This window comes from Syngnathus floridae, chromosome 12, assembly GCF_059516105.1.
Source record: "Syngnathus floridae isolate MCC-2025c chromosome 12, RoL_Sflo_1.0, whole genome shotgun sequence".
Taxonomy (NCBI): Eukaryota; Metazoa; Chordata; class Actinopteri; order Syngnathiformes; family Syngnathidae; genus Syngnathus; species Syngnathus floridae.
The window spans coordinates 2830837-2848154 of record NC_142424.1 but is presented as its reverse complement, the minus strand read 5'-3'; the positions used below and the strand labels follow the sequence as shown (position 1 = coordinate 2848154).

The window sequence follows — 17318 nt, the reverse complement described above, 5'->3', positions numbered from 1 at the left end:
TAAAATACGACATCCAGCTATCCTTTGCTTGAATAACACCATTTTGGACTGATTGACTGTCTGGCAGCTGATTGCAAAAATGAAAAAATAAAATGGGACAAAGGAAGTGCTGATCTAAATCTAAGACCTAATTTGATGTCATCATCATATTTAGTTTGGATTAAACAACTGTTGTTTAGTCTAAACTGTTATTATTAAAAATATATATCATAAATGTATATTAAAAAATGTATAGGTATATTAAAAATATATATACAATAAAATACAATAGAAATAAATACATAAATAAAAAACAACAACATATATATATATATATATATATATTAGGGTATATTCAGGACACTGCTGTACTGACGTCTCCACATGTATTCCATGTTTTATTCAATTATCCTTGCGACTCCTCACTCACCCATAATCGTCTTTTCTCCTGGTCAACCCACTTCCCTTTGACCTCGTCATCGCGACCTCCCGTGAAGAGAACAATGCCCCTTCCTTCACAGTTTTTCTTACTACTGACTGCTTCCCCTGGGTGGAATTTTATTCCTTTATCCCAGGTGACATTTCTCTCCTCATTCTTTATACATGTCTCAACGACTCTGCTCCCTTGACATTTGTAATCTCCCTCTCTTCGCCTCTTTTCATGAATAATCCACCCTTTTCAACTGTCATCGTTTGATTTTTTTTTTTTTTCCTCAACTCATATTCACTTGGATTCGCGTTTGCTTCAGGTGATATTTCCTGAGCAAAGTTCATAAAAAAAAAAAAAGCTGTGATGCTGTTTTTTAAGGCATCACTTCTTCTTAAATATGTTCACCATCCTGGAGCGGAATAAAAAATCCTTTCATATTAATCACCAAACCTGTCGATTTTTCATCAGTGCTTGTTATGTTTTGCCGTACAAGGAGCCAATTATGCGCAGATAAGAGAAAATTATATTCCGTCTCCGAGGAGAGAAGAGGGCACTGCTCATTCACAGCAGCCTCGTATCCTCAATTATACGTTGATTATCTATCTGCAAAGATCGCTTCTGAGTGTGCTCACCGATAATTAGACCAAAGAAATCTTGCTTTGAATTCTTTAATTAGCTTTCCACCATGATTTTAGGTGGGGGGGAGTTGCCTGCTCTCTTTTGTCTTTCCCCCTTCCTTCACTAAAACATTTGCCCTTTTTTGCTTCGCTAACCTCCTGACAGTTAAGCAGTTTTAAATCGATACTCTGTTTATTTTAGCTCTCAGCAGGTTCCACCGGTTCCCCCCCCCCCCTCCGAACGCACGTTGTAAATTTTCGCCCTTCAAAGTGATAAGCTATATTACCTCACAGCACCCGAAGACCAAAGTTGGGAGACTGATTGGTCTGTAGTCGCATATTTGTGGTTAATTGGCTGCCCTCTGTGAGAGATTGGAGAGGCTCGCTAATTCATTAAGAGGCAGGAGATCGCCACAACTGCAGTCAACCAGTGTTTATGTGCCCATTTTAGTTGTGTTTAATTTGGATTTGCCGGATAATTTCAGACTAACAATGGCTTTGACACGTTGAGAATTTTTAGATTTTTTTTATATTTATATATATTTTTTAGAATTATATGTTTATACCTGTTTGCTACAACTATAAACATTTAAACCTCTTGTCATGTATTTTGTTTTTCGGCAGTATACCCGAAAAAAGAGCTAATAATGATGATTACACAGCAAGCATATGGCTCGGAACAGAAGTGCTAATTATTCCCATGCTGCTACCTCAATGCAATCGAATGAGCGTTCTTTTTTTTTTCAGGGGCGTTCGAAATGCAAAATAGTTCCCACCTGTCGCCATTCTAGACGCCTTTCCCAGTGGAGAGTTTCAATCTTCTTTATACACTTCTTTCTAAACCTCATGCCGCCTACATTCAAGGAAACATATTTCGTAAAATCCTTATTAGCTGGTGGAAGTGTTTTTATAGTTGGGTTTCTTTTGAAATTTCAAAAACACCGTGATTATTTTGTGTCATTGGTTTAATTGGATCGGGAAGGACGGGGGTGTTTGCCATAAAATAAATAAATGAATAAAACTTCACACATGAACATTGCAGCATGTTTCAGGGTCAACCAGTCCTTTCTGGTGATGAACGCGGACTGGGCCAGAGGTGATCTGTAATTTAGTGGAACGACATATTTTGAGGTGTCATTATCATTCATTCTACTTGATTATTACTACCGTGATTAATGGGGCAATCTGTGCCACCGACCCGACTCAATTCATTACGCCGTCTTATTAATGAGCGAGAAAATTAAAATGTATAATTAAACCACAGTCGCCGCATCATAGTTTTACACTGTGCAATTTGTTTCTGGACAATAAAACCCCATTTGGATCACATTAATGTTGAGACTACAGTATATCATACCTCTAAAAAGAAGACATGGAAAAATTACATAATAACTTTTTATGGATAGTTTGCTTATTTAATGTTTGACTTAAAGGTGTTCATAATCAAACATAGATGCATCTTGGGGAAATAATTAAAAATGCTTAAACGGTGTTTACCTGAATATCAAAAATTACTGGACAAACAGATTCATTGATGAATTGGAAAACAATTGAAAAAAAAATCCTGCAGGCATTTTAACGTGCACATTTTAATCAGGGATTCCTTTAGGATTTTTTGGACGTCTATTCTCATCAATGGGAGTGAATGACTTCATAGCCGCCGCTCGCCCCAATCTAAACATTTCAAGACATTATATTAGCCACAACCGCATACCGAAGTTTTCTATAGTCATCAAAGGTACAACAGAGTACACAGAAAAACAGCACAAGTAATTATTTAACAGCACCAAACAACTTCATCATATCATACCCGAACGAGCACATAAACAAAGCAAGTTAATTAAGTTCCTATTTGTGATGATACCCAGTTATATCACCATATAGCAGTCATCAAGTACCATGCCGGCACTAAAGCTTCTTAATTAGGATAGCAGTAGCAGCAATATTTTTTTTTTTTGCTATCACAGCCTTTCAGACCCTCCATTACCACAATCATTTGCATAATTTTGCCTTGATTACATAATGTAGCGATGTAAGCCGTTGCCTGTGGCATCATCTCTAAGTGCCAAGAAGCAATTATTCAAATGGTTCAGCCAATGCTGTTCACCTTCAATCAGTTGTTTGTTAAACTACTGATTTTTTTATTATCATTATTATTTTTTCTTTAGAGTACACACTTTTGAAGCTCGATAAATGCTCGATAAACCCTTTTTTCCATTTGTCAGTCTCAATCCTTTCTCTCTTCAGAAGAACTGAAAGGTGCTCTTTAACCCCGCTACAATAAAAGTCCTTTTTTTTTTCCCTTTTCTTCTAGCATCATAAAAGAATCATTAGCGATCAAGCTCCTAGAAGGAAAGGGTCAAGGGTATAGCTGTCATTAGCATTTCAATTTGTACCACGATAAAATTTTGGCAGCCTAATAAGACACATGGTCAGATTTTTTTTTTTATTTGTCCTATATTAAAAAAACATGTTTTTTTTAAGGTTATAATAACATCCCAAAAGATAGCAAATGCATATTTCATCATGTTGCGTCTACCTCATGTTTCCTGAATAGCAAGAGATCGTTTTAGCTAAACTAAGATTGGAAAAAAAATAAAGTGAGGCTAATTAGAATCACTATCTTTCTTAACCCTGTTAGGAAAAAAAAAAAAACATGTAACAATTTCATATCTGACCAACAAGGATATCTACGAAAAGGTCAGAGTTCACGGATAATCAAATTCGAGTCAAAAATACAATTAACCGACTTGAAAGATAACATTCCAAAATTGAAAATGTGCAAATTTGTGTGTGTGCCTGAGCATGTGTGTGCGTATCAGAATGACCTGTTGGCCAGTGAAGAAGTACGCAATACTAATTTCCTTTTCAGAATTTCACTTTTATGCGTAAATGGCCTTGTGTGGAAAATAATCAGAGAAAAAAAAATGGAACTGGCCCATCGAGCAGACTCCCCATCTTCAATCGTCTACGTCCATTTAAAAGCACTTGACTATGACTGCTACTCGTTTGTCACGCTAAAGGCCTTTCGAGATTTCAAATATGGAGCTAGTGAAGCTTGTTAGCTTCCATGAATACTAAAGAGTGTAATTAGACCATAGCCTTGCTTAGATTGGCCACTAAAATGTTTTTTTTTTGTTGTATTTTTTTGTCTTTTCAAGGATGACGAGCTTAAAATCCACAGCGGGAATTATTCAGCTTCCAATGTGCTGTCAGAAGGATGTCGAGCAATGAAAAGGTAAAAATAAATTTAATATTGCGTGATAAAAAAAAAAAAAATGCTGTTACATGATTTGTTCACAACCATTGACAGCTTTAGATATCAAAAATTCATTTCCACAGAGCTGCCAGTGAATGACTTAATAGATGACTCTAACACATTTTTGCAATTTCCCCAACTCTACATGTAAACAACAGCTTTCATTTTTTTTTTTTTTTGCAAATATAAATGGACGACCTTGGGGCTGTTCTCATCGCTCGTGTTGGAATTGCTCGACTTGATTGGTTGTGAACTTTTGAAGTTGAGTGGAAAGTTAAATTGAGTCTGTGTCGCTTTCGATTCCTCCCTGTCAAACCATATCAAAGAAACAATTTGGCATAGCGTGCCAAATACTCATTCACCTGGAAGCTACCATTAGACAATTTCTCATCAGGTTGTCTCGAGTGTTACCCAAACTTTTGTTTTTGTAACTTTAATTTGTTTATGTACAATTTCCATTTGGGAAGTGGTTTTTTTTTGGACAGGTATAAATTTCACATAGGCACATTTTTGTGTCTGTGGCTTTTTGAATGTTAATGAGCTCGATATTCAAAAGCAACTGCCATGCGGTTAGCAGAGTGTAACGTGCATAGCGAGGAGATAAACACACAGTAATGAGCTTTTCTTTTTTTACCTGTCGGGACGAAATAAATAAATAAACATTCATTATTTGTCTTCTCGCCGTTACATCTTTGCGAATCGGTCCTCATGTTAATGAGCACTTTTTCGGTCACGTCCTAACTTTAGAAAACGGGGTTTGGTCGTTGTTTATACAAAAATAAACGTGATTGTTAGACTTGATTGTTTAAAAGGTATAATGAAGTCCTTGTTTATGTTTCATAATGATAATGAGTTGTTCAACATAATCATTAGGATTTTTTTTAGGATTTTAATGCATAATATCTTTGTTAATATTAAATTAAAATAATATATGGATGGTATATTTAATTTAATTTAATTTGATTTGATTTAAATTAAATATGAATATTTTTCCTTTATCTTTATAGTGATTCAAATTTCAATCTTCTTATACAGTATTGATATCAAAAAGTAAAGACTTAGCTAGTCAGCTTATGTCGTGAGTGCAATGTGTGTGTTTGTGTATGCATGTTATTTTACTCACGTGCCCGTATTAAACTAAAGCCATTTTTTTTTTCTCCCCTCTCCTCTCGGAGAAATAGCAGTTTACTTGAATTGATGGAACCCAAACTTTCATTATGACTTGAGATAAGCAGGTGGCTGAACCTATAATGTAGTTTTGAGTTACAATGTGGGCAAAAGGGAGCAATGGGAGAATTGTAAATAGCCTTAGTAAATCACTAATATGCACTGCAGAGTTTGAGCGCAGTCTGCTCCGGCAGATAGCGGTGAATTGGCAAAGTCGATTTCGCCCCAGACTAGATGTACATCCATTATCGATGACATTGCTACTGTTGAGTTTAATGGACTGTGGCTTGCGTACTTTCTCAGCGTACCATTTGACTAAAATAAATGTTAAATAAAACCACGGGGCACATTCATGAGACTAGTGACATACTTTTGTTTTATTATTCATACTGCTGGACTTTTTCGGACTTAAAAAGGAGCGTCTGATGTTATATTACCAATGGGAGATTTTGTGGATTTAGGGCTTTATAAATATATTAGGCAGTGATTGACAAAGAGAGCTTGTATTATAAAGCGTGCAGGTGTTTCTCATAAAGAGGCCTGGGTAAAAAAAAATATATATATGACTGTCGTTCACATTCATGAAAGCGCTATAAACGTAAATGTGAGCCGTGTTGCTACCGTAATACAAAGCAGCTCCTTTCCTCCTCCACCTCACTTTTAAAGTGGAATCTGATATGTCTTCAGTTAGTCACTTTTAACAGCGTAGTGCTTTAATCTCATCAAAATCCCCGCTGTGACTTTTAAAAGCCGCCAGGAACGTCCTTCCAACAATCGTTTGCAGGGGCACCGTGGTTCTTGCCCGGCGAGGAAGTGCGCTGTCAAGATATGAATAGTTTCATGATCCTTCTCTCCGAGGTCTCCTTTAGCTCTGCTGCGACCCGGAGGAACGGGTCAGAAGTCAAACTTTTCCCACCGTGTTTCTACACCGCAAGTTTCGACTCCTCAAATTTTATTGCCGGGGTCTGTAATAAGGAATAGACTGAGACGATTTTACTAGCAGGACAAAATATGACCAATGTTTTTTTTTTTTTGGGACCTAATACAAGTACAGATTATATTTACAAATGAATGAAGAATTAAAACAATATATGGGATTATGATTTACCGTATTTTTCGGCAAATAAAATCTTATAATGTTCTTTAGAGTGCACCTTATAATCAGATGCGCCTTATCTTTGAATACCAAATTAAAGTTGAATAAAGATTGAGTAAAATTTAGCCGTGAAATGGAAATTTCCCAAAATAGACAATTAAGACGGCACCTTATTAAAAAAATATGGTAATCTAAGTGCAAACTGTTTTGGAACAATCTCTATCGGTTAACCACTTTAATATTCACGTTGAAACACTTCATTTAGCCATTTTGTCACGTAACAGTTTTGTCAATTTCTCAAGTCACATCTTGCTAACGTTTTCTTTCCTTCACAGTCTCATTGCATCTTGGCCAAAAAAAAAAAAAAAAATCTAACAAGTATGCATTTAAACAAGTCAATCGAGTAAAAAGCCAATAAGGGCTTGTTTATTTACAGAGCGCTAAGTGCATTGTTGGCAATATAAAGCACCTGATTTATCGCTAGGAGATTGCGGCGAGTTCATAAAGTGAACGCCAAAACTCGATCCCTCCATCGCTCTTGAACATTCATGTCTTTTTCCGTGTACTTCTCGTTTCTCCTAAATCTAAGAAGATGCCGTGACTATCAAACATTTTGCTTTCTGTTACTTTTTACAACCATTTTAATTCGACGACAGGAGAAGGGTGAGACGGGGGGTGGAGCTTTCATTTAGAAATACACTCTGCAACAGAACGGGTCGCACTAAATTACCCCCAGTCCATAAAAATGACCTCAACAGCGCAATATTGTTTTATTTTATGGGTGCCCACAGGCTTTCTAGCAGCTGGCAACACATTTAACAATGATGCTTCGTGTTCTGAAGACAGAAAATAATGAATCGAAACCATGTCTGTCGATACAGTTAAAAATCAGGAAAATCTCAAAACCATCTTGAAAATAAATGCAATTTTTTTTGGGATGATTGAAGACAGAAGGGCAAAAGGCTTTTATGCGCACATTTGAAGAGATGATTTCATTTGCCAAGGGCACCCCTAAAGCCTCTGAATTGTTCTCAAGCCTACTCTGGATATTGGCAGGAGTGTCGCATCCTCAACGGCGGCGCACAGCGGCATACTCGGAATTCATCGAGAACCAATTTTCATTGTCATTTTATGGACACAATGTGCTTTTTATCGGCATCCGACCCTAACGGCGTATATTGGGCATATGCCTCCCTCAGCTCATTTCTCTCGCCGTCAAGTCTTTAAAGAGGGCATTTTCACCGGCCATTTAAACAGGCAACGGGCCGATTCAAGCTCCTTGCTGAGATTAAAATTCTTCTGCAACATCACTGCAGGCAGGTGAGCTCGTAATATTAAAATGAGGTTTGATGGCTCGGCCTTGGAGACGTTAGCAATGTTTTTTTTGTTTTTTTTAACAAGTGGGAGATGTCAAAAGTGGCCATTTGAAGGTTTGCAATAACCAGAAAAGGGCGATTCTTTGGTTTTGACAAGAACTCTCTCTCTAAAGTATTGGGTCAGGATTTGAAAGTAGAGTCAACACGCTTTTATTCCGATTTGCTCCGCAATTTGGGATTTTTGACAGGGTGCTGTCCGACTGTCTGTTTTTTTACTTGCATGGTGATATTTTTTTTATATTTTTTGATTTCATATTAGGTTGTAGACACTCGTACGATGATTTATTTGGCTTCCCTGCCAACACCACCTTATATTGCTGGTCTGTGTGTGGTGTATTAATATATGCCTGTTTGCTTTTTCTTTTTCCAATTCCATATTGTGCTCCCATGACGTTAGCTCAGTATGGGGTTGTCATTTTTATTTTTTTGCTCCCTTCCTTCTTATGTTTTCTTTTCATCTGCGAAAATGGGGGTACTGAAAAAGGCGACTCGGCGGATTTGCGTTTTGTATCCCCGTGGTAGTCATTTTTTTCGCCGTGTTTCTCAAAGCACCATACGGTGAAGCTATTCTGATTCGATATAATTACGTCTCAGGTTTGATTCATCAAAACTCGCATGCTAATTGCTTTAATCAGCATATATTTATACAAAATGTACAGCGTGACAATTTTGTGTATTTGGCAGACATGATCCCAATTGCGCCGGGTTAGTAGATAGGCTAACCGCATCAGTTTGAGTCAACACTTAACTTTGGGCCCAATTTTGAAACACGCATGGTGTCATTTTTGGAACATGTTTTTGGCCACGGCACTGACCTGATGCCCATTCTGGCTTCGTAGTAGATTGGACGACAGAAGCGGAACAGCTCATCCAGTGTTTCATCACGGCACTGGCCATGGCTATCATGGACACCAAAGACAACATTCTGTTTCAAATCCGATTCAGTTAATAACGATGATATCAATCATGCCATTTCGTCTTTAGACTCAGTTGTCACAATGCCCCGTTGCCAAATGACTTCATATATATTCATGGACAAAACAAGAGAAAAAAAAAAAATGACGCGTGACTTTGAAAGACTTTTGGTTGAAAAAAAACAAACAGATAAGTGAGGCAAGAAAAAGAATACATTTCAGTACAACAAAGACCACACAAAACATTAATAAGGTTTTCTATCTGCGCAGCAGGGAAGTCAGAGGCGGGTTCAAAGGGTCTGATTAGAGAATGAGCAACATCAGCGCACCGCGAGGCTTTTTGCTCAGCCTTTAAAAAAAAAAAAAGTGGCAGAAACGCACCTGAGGGGTCTAAAACCAGAACACCCGCTGCTTTGACTCATCTTTAGCATACAACACGATTTTTCTCTCTCCTATCCAAATGAAATATGTATCTTCTAAATATCCATGTAAGTTACTATTTCAAAGTAAATATTCAAAGTCAAATTCCATTTTAAACCATATTCTATCACTTATAGTCCAAACAAAATTCAATATTTTCGATTGCACACAATTTATAAACTGAATTTAAAATAAAAGGTAGCAAGAAAGTGGTGAACATACTTTTTGTCTGGGTTTGCAGGGCAATAAAATCACAATTTAAATAGACACCGTGTCCTTTCGGGTGCCACTCTAATCATGCCGTAAACAAAGCTATCATCGGGGTGGCAGGCCAGTGATTGGATCAGCGGAACGGTGCAGAAGGTGTGGCAGAACCGATCGATACATATGCGTCGTGAAATTGGGGCCGGGAGAAAGACGAGGATAGAATTGCTTGAGCGAAGGAAAAAAAAAGGGATGAGGTGAGGGGAGAAGCGAGATTTTGAGGAAAACATCATCGGCGTGGCACAGAGTCTTTTTTATATAAACCAGATAAGCTTAAAATAATCATTTTCACTTAGTCATTTAATTAGCCACCTCCAAGTTCAAGACACATTTGAGTAGGAAGAATTTTTGAAAGCTCATAATAAATCTAAAAGCAATGTAAACAAATGCGTAATGTCCTCTTGTGATTATTTTCCACTAACATCCATCAACCTCACATTCTTCAAGCGACGCCATCTTAAAAGCAAATAACAAAAAATGTCTTTGCTGTCTTCTCAAAGCAGACTCATAACAAGACTCAAAAAAGTTTCAGCGCACCGGTTTGGCATTTGCTGTTGTTTTGTGCTATGAAAGGAACCAAACTCTTGGTGACATTTTTAGAAAGTCCCGTTGGGCTTCCTCAAAGAGGTTTAGAGACTCCGCAGAGAGGTAATCCCGGCGCTGTTAGAAATTCTTCATCTCGTGTGTGGACGAGTCAGCGGGGCAATCCCTTTACACCCGGCTGTCCGTGTACAATATCTGCGTTTAATTGCTGGGAAGGAAAAAAAATAACCCCTTGGAGACAGAAGGGAAGGCTAAAGGCTAAAAAACAAAGCAGTCAGAGTTGTGCTTTTTTTCTTTGTCAAACTAAAAATGCACTTTAGTCAGACCACCCGCAGCAGTTTTCACTGTTGCAATCGTTTAATTAATCCTGTTTTGGCACATTCGCAGCACTTTGCACCACTTTGCCTGCCAAGTAAATTAACTTTCATATACAGCTGGTAATTAAAGAAAAGCTAATATGGGATATTAAATTATTTTTTTTTGGGTAGGGGTGTTTTTGAGCCTGTTAATTGTGTGCGTTTTTGCAATTATGATATAAATTTGGCATTAGCTTGTCAATGGGATTCTTCTACCGTGCTAAGCTGTTAGGAATACAGTCGTAATGATCAATTTAATTTGTAAATATTTAAAGGATCGCACAGACAGTTTTAAAAGCTGCTGCAATTAAGGGCGACTGAATTCAAATGATGAGGAGTCCAGAAAATGCCCGACATTTTTTTTTTTTTAGCAGCATCCTTTTTATGACCAAGGGAAAAATGGTCATAGTGGAAGCATGAAAAGAGACGAAGGAAAACGGGGAAATAACAAATCCAAGGTCCCAAAACAGAAAAAAAGGATGGAACCCAGTGTGAGAAACCGATCTAGCCCGAGACAGGAAGGAACAATGAATGATGGAGGAAAGCATGGCGATGAAGTATGGCGTTGGAATTAATGCACAGAGGAGAAGATAGAAAGAATTGTGGGAGGGAGCAGGCCCTGGTTGACTACAGCCAAGTTTGAACACCATCAATCTGCCCCCCCCACCTTCACCCTGAGGAGCAACAGATCACACATTAAGACAAAAGAGTGGGAAAGGGAGGCTGGGAATTAGAGAAGAAATGGACGAGGGTGGGAGAATACAAGAGGGATAGAGTTTGGGTGTGGTAAGACACAAAAAGCACAAGCGGAAAGGGGGACTGACCAAAGGTATATTAAAATAATAAAACTCAACCATTTTATTGCTGATGACGAGTATATAGCAGCCAGTTTATGGCTCGCCATCAGGCGGCTAATGCAAATATTAGGAAAAAAAAGCTACGTTATCTTTATTTGACTCCAATGTGATTAAAACTAAAAAACATTTTTTTTCCGTGAAGATCAAATTCGTTCACTTCAAAGTTTGGGTTAAGCTCCACCTTGTGCTGCTACGCCTCTTTAATTATATCATTTTGTTTAAAATTAAGCAATATGAGATAAGAAAAATAATGAATAATTCAAAAAACATTCCTTGATAATATTTTATGTATATATATTTTAGCCCCTTGTACCACTTAATAAGCTTTCCCTTCAAGTAATCAAACAGAATCCACAATCGTTCACATCTTTCGTTAGCACCACTGAAACTTCCAAAGTAGTCTTGAAATAGATTCAGCCGCTCCAAAAAGATTTTGTGGCTTCTCCCGAACATCCCCTCTAGATCCCCTAGCAAAGAATCCAACGTTGTATTTCAGCGACGCCGGGTCGTAAAAGTGGGCGAACATCAGTTTTACATCTAAATCATTCTTGATTTACGAGGGCTCCCCCTCGCATCTGTGAGTCATTTTCTCTTAAGTTTGCATCCGTGCGTGCCTTCTTACGCCATGACGCGATATGAAGTCACAGTGGAACGAGGCTTTAAGCATGTAAATGCTTCTAAGGGTGTAAAACAAGTACTTTAGCTATGAATCTCTCGTCATCTCACTCGTTCTCACACAATGTGGCGGAAAAAAAAATCGGTATGCCTTCATAAATCAGGCTGTATGGCTTTATAAATCAGGCACTTGATTGGACTCCATTCACTGGCTTCTCAGACGAGGAAATGGGAATCAGGGGTTTTTTTTTCAAATTTTTTTTTTGCTGTTGAGAGGAAAGACATGGAAGCAGTATATGGAAAATGTTAAAAAGTCAATACATTAAAATGTATTCAAGTTTAAATTCAAGTTGACCGAGTTTGCAAGATTCCACTTAAGCCGGAAAAATAAACTGACTTCAGCCATAACCCCGCTTTTGCTAGTTAATAGTTTCCCTTTAAAATTCCCTAAAAAAAAAAATGTTTACTTCTCTGGTACGACATAATGAATTCTGTGGCTTCTAACTGGTGTGCCGCTTGGATTTGTTGTCAATCCTTTGGATGTTTCCTAACAAGCTGCAGACGACAGCCAGTTGATGCTTGTGCTGTATTTCCGCCCAAGGCTTCCAAAACATCTCTGACATTCAGCAGCTATGATTGGACCTCATCTCGCTTGCTGTGACACCGACTATGCTAGTTTTGTGCTCTGAAGCAAAACGCACAAATATAAGATTTTTTCCAAAATGGGCTTTTTGTCAAGTGTGGCCTCGGAAGCTCTGTAGCCTTCAAATGAGGGATTTTTTTTTTTTTTTTGGGGGCTGTTTAGCCAGAGACATCAAATTCATGTGTGTTCATTCTTCCATAATTAGCATTTATACTCTGTGTTAACATAATCTTGTCTAATGTATACATTTCATTTCGAGTATCTCCTCAAGGCCTTCCATTTTCAATCTCCTGCTCCACCTGTTGATCGACGATGCCCCCCGTGTATTAATATTTTGTCGCTCGATATTGTTGCCCAAGGCTATTTTATCCCCCTGCTGTGTGTGCTCCACGTTTTGAGACAAGAAACATTTTTTAACGGTAAAAAATATTTTTGGGGGGATTCAAGTATCTCGACATCATAGCTAGGGGGATTAAAACAGGAAATGTGAGCAAAATACACTTCTGTTTTCCTACGCCAATGTGCCTGGAGAAAAATACTGATTAGGTGGCTGGGGAGGTGGGGGGGATAATTCAAAATCAAATGAGCTCCTCTGAAAAGATTATTTGTAAAATTGCTTGTACAAACAGTAGGCAGACTGTTTACGACTTCAATATCATAATTAAGTGGTCCACTGTGAAGATATAACGTCGTGTATAATATTCCCGCCCATTTTCTACCATCCAATAGTCTCGATCGATGACGTTAATCGTATCGCAGTCAACTAGTTTAAAAAGTAGTTAGCTTCAGAACTTTTTAATTACATTGGTCCCATTTAAGATCCTGAAGTCCAACAGATAGAGACATAAAAGGTTGTCCATAGACGTGCATTACGCTGCACGCTCGCTCACCTTATTACTCAAATGGATGGATCCTGACAACCATATCTTTGTCCTCTCAACTCCCCAGAAACCGGAGAATCTGCTCAGACCATCAGTCCTCGCCTGTTGTTAATTAGCCATCTTTCCCCGGATTCACTTCACTTCTTCCAGGTAAGTCCCACTGCTGTGCATTCCCCAAATCAATGGCAATATACATTCGATATACACAAGCACTCACATTTTCATATTCATAATCAGGACGAGCACTTGAAATTCACACGCAAAATTCCAAACACCTGCTGTGGCGTATAAATTTTGGAATCAGGGCATGGTTGGATGGCAGCCGGCATTTTGCAAGGTAGCGATGGCATCAAATTTACATATTATTTTATTTTAGCTTCTGGATATTCTTTCTCACGCACAAACGCATCTTTTAAAGTCGGAATAATATATGCGCAACTATGTGCAAATTGTGTGCAACAACAGAATCAAAAAGTCATGTATTTCCATAAATTTGAGGGACACGATGGAACACAAAAAGGGAGAAGAGCAAACGACAAACAGAAAGTAGGACAGAAATAGGCTGAGTCTGAACCAGAACATAACGGATTTTTTTTGGTGGCCAGATCAGCGACACGGTCCAAGGCGGCAGAATTACGCTTAAGCCGCTCCCTCATAAAGGCTCCCTTCGATATTTGCATGGAGATTTACCATCAAAGGAGTGAGGGAGAAAAATACTTCTTCACTTTAAAACAGTCTTTTTATACACAGTTGGAGGACAGCTGTAAAAAAAAATAACTGCAAGAACTAGAAAAGAAATTCAAAGTTTTTAGACACTTAATTTTGGTGTTAAACATACGACCGTATTTTCCGCACTATAAGGCGCAATGGATTATAAGGCGCACCTTCAATGAATGGCCCATTTTAAAACTTTGTCCATATATAAGATATATTTGGCCCACGGGCCGGACTTTGGACACGCCTTGTAGTGGCTCAATATCGGTCCATATATAAGGCGCACCGGATTATAAGGCGCACTGTCGGCTTTTGAGAAAATTGGAGGTTTTTAGGTGCGCCTTATAGTGCGGAAAATACGGTAATCTTAGGTTAGCTTACAAATTACCATGGCTTTCTGTATCATCTCTTCATAAGAACAATATTTGTCAGAAGTGTATCTTATTTGCCGCCGTGCAATGATCAAAGTTGCTTTCCAACAAAGACAAATGGGCGGTGCTCTGCAAAAAAAAAAAAAAAAAAAAAAAAAAAAATACTGACATATACCGTAATTGACTGATGTCCTCTCACTCCCTCTGTTTCCCTCCAATAATTCTTCACCGTGATGAGCAACCGCCAAGTCTCCATACCGGAGATAAGGGAAGTTTAGCTGAGGCTGGGTTTTTAAACTATTGTGCATAATCAAGTATGTCCCCATCTGCTTTTACGTGATTAGACTTTGTGAAACACTGCCTGCCTGGAGTTGCAAGAGCCCCCATCTTTTAAAATGTTTAACTGACACTCTCTTAGCTTTGACAGAAGATCTATCACAGTTTTCTACCTAGGAAGCTCCGCAGACGCAGGGACACATTCCCCCCCTCTCGTCCTCCCTATCTCTTTCGCTCCGTGCGCTCCCGTCTGAACTTGGCAGGAGATCGATTTCCCTCCTGAGGCGAAGTGTTCAGATGACTGATGCTGAGAACAGGAGAGAGCATGCCGCTCCCATCAGTTCTAGCACCAAAGCACTGTTGACAGGATCCTAAGAAGTGCGGCCTCAGAACTGATGAGGCAGCAGGAAGGAAGACATGCAAGGAGTGCACCATCAAGTGGAGTCAGGTTGAGCGGGATGAAGAAGGGGGAAAACAAAAACCCAAAGCAATCGCCACTGAGGAACATTCTCAGAATGAGGTTTTAAAATGGAAAGATTGTCGAGGGAATGCGTTGTGTGTTTAGGAGAATCACTTCTTACGGTAGAAGCGCTCAATTCTCGAGTAGACACCGATACCAAGTACCGATACCACAATGCTGTTCATACATAAAATCTAAATGATAAATTCCAATAATTCCTGATTTCTATCTAAAATGACCACTCGTGAGTACTGATACAGTGAAATAAGTCAAATCTGTTATTTATTATTTGAGCTAAAGCTAATATCGGTACCGTTATCGGTACTGGCCCGCTCAACATTTCCACAAAACAAAATGTTCTTCAAAGCTGATTTGTCACTACCAGCGAATCCAAGATGTTAACATCCAGTATTATATTTGACATCTGACACTAATGATTGATGCATTTTTCACGGACACCAACGTTTTTTAACAAGCGCAACTGAGAGCAATATAAATACATTCGTTAGAGTTTTATTATTCCTAATTCGTCTGATAGCAGCCGACGGAGTCACGGTGGCAGTCGGCTTCACCCAAGACATCAAATTAAATTGGCACATAATGGCAGCGACAAAAATAATTAAGCCGTGAGGCCACTTCAATCGCTGCCTCTGTGCTTTCAATAAACATTTTCAGCCAACTCGATAAAGATATAAAAGCAATACAATCCAATGTGACAACCGGGGTCTCGATCCGTTTTATATGCCTCCAACATTTTGCCGAAAGAGCTTCATGCAAACATTTTTAATGGCTCACAATTGTCTGTGAAATCTCCCTCGTGATTTGAGCTTAAAGGCATAAAAAGGATTCATCCGGTGCGAGCTACATTGTTTTTATTATCACCATTATATTACGTGTTTTACTAATGTCCCCTGATAGGTAAAGCTGGAGGACTGCTTCTCAATGCAAGCTTTAACAGTACTTCTCCGCTCCATTTGGCCCATATCTGAAGCGTAAGAATTTAATTTCTCAGCTCCGGCATGAAGAGCATAAAAAAAAAAAAAAAGAAAGCCGGCATTGAAAACCATTTATTAATGTGAATGTATTGAATCGTTTCTATTAAAGTTTGCCATTCAAATATCGATAATGGAGTCTTTGCGATATAAGAATATAAACACATGACCATCTTTCATAGCTTTCAAAGCAAGTAAAAATTTGTATATAGAACTGAAATGATATAGTTGCAAAAGTGCGCACACCCTTTTAGAACCCACGGTTGTGACTTTATTTAAGAATCAACCACTTTCAAACTCGTGTCGAATGGAGGAAGTCATATCATGCCTGACACCTTTTAAAGTGCCTCTTGATTAACTTCAAATGGAGTTCTAGTCGGCTAGCAATCAGCTAGCGACCGATTTAGGTTGCACCCTGCCTCTGGGTATAAATCAAGGTACGTTAGGACTAAAAAACAGAAATCACCCGCAAAAATAGCAACTTTTAGACCGTTCCCGGCTATTTTATATTTCTAATAGACACATCACTGCAAAGTGCCGACACTGTCAACCTTTTCTGGCAATATTGCTTGTACATTTTCATGGCTTTCTTTCGCACTGACTTTTGCATCCTCCTGGCTTCCTCACCTGCTCTCTCCATTCCTGCCTTTAATCATCCCTCACTCTGTTAGTGATTTTATTGATTGTAGTATTTCTGCCCTGACTTGTGGTTAACACTTGAGTGCAGCCTTTCTAAAAGCAGCAGTGTGTGCGCGTGTCTATTTCTGCCGATATGGCCAAAGTGTTTGCAAGTCGAATTGCCAGTGCTTGCTCTTGAGGGGGCTATCAAAGCTGACAGAGTGAACGCAAGCCAAGAGAGTTTACATGGACGTCATTCAATTCGGTTTGTGGATGTACCTGCGGCTTCGAGTTTTTAGTCGACCCAAGTCTCGACAGACATCCTTCACCGTAACAGTCGGGCCGTGGAAGGAAATGCCTCCTTGCCTTCTGAGCTTGCTGTTTTATGAACGTTACTTGCAAAGATTGTCATTTATTGTCAGGCTGGAAAATGCCTTTTATTCATTTATTATGATTTGATATCTCTGGGT

At 38.7% G+C, this 17318-nt stretch overlaps 1 protein-coding gene across 1 annotated transcript in view; it reads left to right on the top strand.

Moving 5' to 3' along the window:
• Window positions 1–17318, top strand: part of cntfr (ciliary neurotrophic factor receptor) — a 148376-nt gene that overhangs the window by 11042 nt on the left and 120016 nt on the right. The window contains exons 2-3 of the mRNA XM_088391458.1: window positions 4188–4264; window positions 13485–13567. The gene's annotated coding sequence lies outside the window, so the exon portion shown is untranslated. The remainder of the gene's footprint in view (window positions 1–4187; window positions 4265–13484; window positions 13568–17318) is intronic.